The sequence below is a fragment of the Calidris pugnax genome, unplaced genomic scaffold, assembly GCF_001431845.1.
Source record: "Calidris pugnax isolate Ruff unplaced genomic scaffold, ASM143184v1 scaffold1, whole genome shotgun sequence".
NCBI classification, from domain to species: Eukaryota; Metazoa; Chordata; class Aves; order Charadriiformes; family Scolopacidae; genus Calidris; species Calidris pugnax.
In genome coordinates this window covers 4,190,278-4,193,541 of record NW_015090800.1, presented here as the reverse complement: position 1 = coordinate 4,193,541, position 3,264 = coordinate 4,190,278, and the positions used below count along the sequence as shown (strand labels likewise).

The 3,264-nt window shown below is 50.3% G+C and overlaps 1 protein-coding gene across 2 annotated transcripts in view; it reads left to right on the top strand.

The window, feature by feature from the left end:
* CECR2 (cat eye syndrome chromosome region, candidate 2) overlaps nt 1–3,264 on the top strand; it is a 109,159-nt gene that overhangs the window by 996 nt on the left and 104,899 nt on the right. The window lies entirely within an intron of this gene.

Here is a 3,264-nt window from a genome sequence, read left to right as displayed (position 1 = left end):
TCCCGGTACCCCCCCCCCCCCCAGGGGTACTTGTGGTTGAGGGGGGGGGTCCTCCCAGCCTGTGCCCAAGTTGGTCCCTTTTGTTGGAGGAGGGAGGTCCCCACCTGGCCGGTGACCGCTGCGGGGTTGGGGGGTGCGGGGGGTCACAGCCGAGCCGGTCGGGAGGTGCGGTTGTTCTCCCCCCGCATCCCGGCGAGGCCGGGGGGCTGCTCCGCGGGGCACCGCGCCGCTCATTGTGCGCCTCCGCGGAACCTCCGGTGCCTTCCCCCCGGGCAGGGAGAGCTCTCGCCTTTCCTACCTTTTATACCCATTTTCCTCTGTAACTTTCTTGTGTCGTCCTTTCCCCTATCTTTTTTTTTTTTTTCTTTTTTTTTTTTAAATCCTGATTTTCGCGTGCGCGGCTAATGTTCCGTAAATATTTTGTGCTCTGGCTACAAATGTTACAAACAAAGTGTGTCCTGGTAGGAAATCTTTTGTGCTTGCTGTGAAAAGCTATTCTTGCCAGCGCGTTGGCAATAAACCGGGGTGAATAACGTGGTGGCGGCGTGTGGGGTGGGTTTTTTTTTTGTGTTGTTGTTGTTGTTGGGGTTTGGGTTTTTTTTTTGTTTTTAAAAGACAGTAATTGCCCCGTGAATGCGAATTCCAAAGATGCTTAAAAGTTCAATGGGATGCGCGGAGCCCTAAAGAGCAAAACTCCTCGAGCAGGATGTGAATTTCTGAAGAGGGGGAATCCCTTATGCGGTGCGAAATCTTGAAAGGGGATAAGGTCTCTCAATGATGCAACTTCTTGCGAAAGGGAACTCCCCTCCCCCTCCTATTGATGCCAAACCATTAAAGGGGGAGGCTCTCCCGGCCCAGCAGCGCAAAGTCTTGAAGGAACCTGAATTTACAATGATAAAAGGGCCAAGGCACTAGCCTTTCACCTTTGGAGGCAATTAGCATCTGGCTTGCTTCACAAATGAAGTAAATGTGGGCTCCCCTTTGGTTCCTGGAGCACGCTTAGGGTTGGGGGAGTTAACATCACTGGGAACAAATTAACTTGGGGGGGGGGGGGGGGGGGATGCTCGGGGTGAGGAGTGGGTGCAGACGGGTTGGTGCTGGGGGTGTCGCAGAGCAGAAGCAGCACACCCACAGCAGTCACCCAAAAACCTCTCGTGCGCGTGGACGGCCTGCGGTGTCCGGCAGGAACGGGGTCGCCAAGGATTTGTCCCGGGGACGGTGGAAATGGTGGTGAAATTCGGGACTGCTGCGAGAGGACGGATGGATGCAGCTGTCGGAACTCCATGTCTTTCAGGCACAGGGAGTAAATCTCCTGCCCCTGGCACAGTGCGGGTGGTTTCCAAACTGGCTGGTTCCTTGAAGCTCACCATCTCATTACCCTTTGCCTGGCGAAGTTCTCCCAGTCTCATCACTGGTTTCAAGGGAATGGCACTTTGCACAAAGAGCTTTGCCCAAACAGTTCTTGATGTGAGACTGATGGACAGTGATGAGATTTACACTTTTCTTTCAAAGAGAAATTTGTGTGATTTTAATTTTTTTCTTTTTTTTTTTTTTTGCTTGTACTTTATTTGGCTGCATGAGGGATGCTCTCCTCTTGATTTTGGACCTAGTAATGCCGGTGTCCATTCTGGCTGTTTGGCTGATGCCTCTGAGACAGGCTTTGAGGTTCAGGGGTGTCTGAATTGAACAGAGGTGGCCATTCTTCTAGGGGTTTAAGGCTTGAGACAGATACTATGGGGAATTAAAGCCTTAGCCGGCCATCAAAACCTGAAACTGTGCTCATCTACAAATGACATTTTCTTGCTTTATCTTTGGTTATTGTAGGGATGAGTGCTTGTGGGGCAATGCCAGCGGTTTGAGAAGTTACTGCCTGGATGGGTAAGCCAGGGTTGAGTGCCCTGGTCCATTTAGATGCAAAGTAAAACAGGTGGTTTGGGTGGACTTCTTTTCTTGTGTGTGGAAGCAGGAATGGAGAGCTGGGAGGGCTCACCTCAGTGGGTTTCAGCTGGCTGATGGTCATGCTCACGCTCCTTGAGCCTTCATGGCAAATATCTGTCTGGCTCCATACCATATCTCTAAGGGATGGCCTTGCTCTGGATGCAATTGGCTCTTCTTGAAGGATATTGCAAGGAGGGCTGAGGTCCTCTTAAATCAAAGCCTGGCTGGTGGTTTGGTTTTGGTGTTTTGTTTTTTTTTTTTCCTTTTTCTGATACTAGTGTATCTCTCACCTGCAGTTTGGTGCTAAACTCTTACAACATTGTAACAAGTGAAAGTTTGTTTAAAACTTTAATTCTGTTTGTAACAAATACCCTCCGCTCTCTTCCTCCCCCCAATTTTAGGAGAGGGTGAGGTTAGGGTTTCGCTGCTCCAGCCTCTGCAGACCTCAAACCAGACACAACCCAAGCTTTCAATATGTTAAAAAAACCAACCAAAACATAAAAACAAACAAACAAAACCAACAAAACAACAACAAAAAAAACCCCAACACAAATCCCCAGCTGTAGTTAGCTTTTGTTTTGTTTTTTTTCCACCCCTTCACTGATTTTTTTTTTTTTTTCTTCTGATGGGTCTGCCCATAGCTAGCTGGAAGGCTCTGTAATGATAGACCATCTGGACCCATCCCTCCTGTGCCGAGCAGATTTGCTGATGGTATTTGAGAAGTTTGGGGGCTTTAGTAGAGGGAGGCAGCAACGGAGCTCTTTTTATTTAATTTTTTTTTTTTTTTTTGGTTTCTTTTTAAATGCAAACCTTTCGCCCTCTACTTATTGGCCCAGAAGAAAGTGAAGCTTCCAGATGCGGAGCTGCCATCAGCAGCTGGATGTCAGAAACCTGGGAAGCAGATGTTTTGTTTGCTTTTTTTTTTAATTTTTTTTTTTTGTGCCGGACCGACGCGTAGACAACAGACTTACCGGGGAAGGGGATATCCAAAACTGGAAGAAAGGAGCGCATCCATCAGGCTGGGCCCTGGGCATTGTTCGGGGAGGGGGTGGGCGCAGCCGGCCCCCATGCTGGCTCCGGCAGATGCAGGCGCCTGACGTGGCGCAGGGCTCCTCTTTTCAAATCTCCGCCGCAGCATCTCCCGGCCGTGGACTCAGTAAGGGGTTCAGCCTCTCGCTGCCAACGGGTCAAAAGTTCAGTGGGCCAGGAGCGGGTGCTCCGGGACGCGTTGGGCTTCACGCCGGGTATTTTTTTACGTGGGTCGCTGAGGATGGGCAAGAGAGCGCTTCTGCCTTCTGGGGTGGGTTATTACTCCCCCCCCCCCCC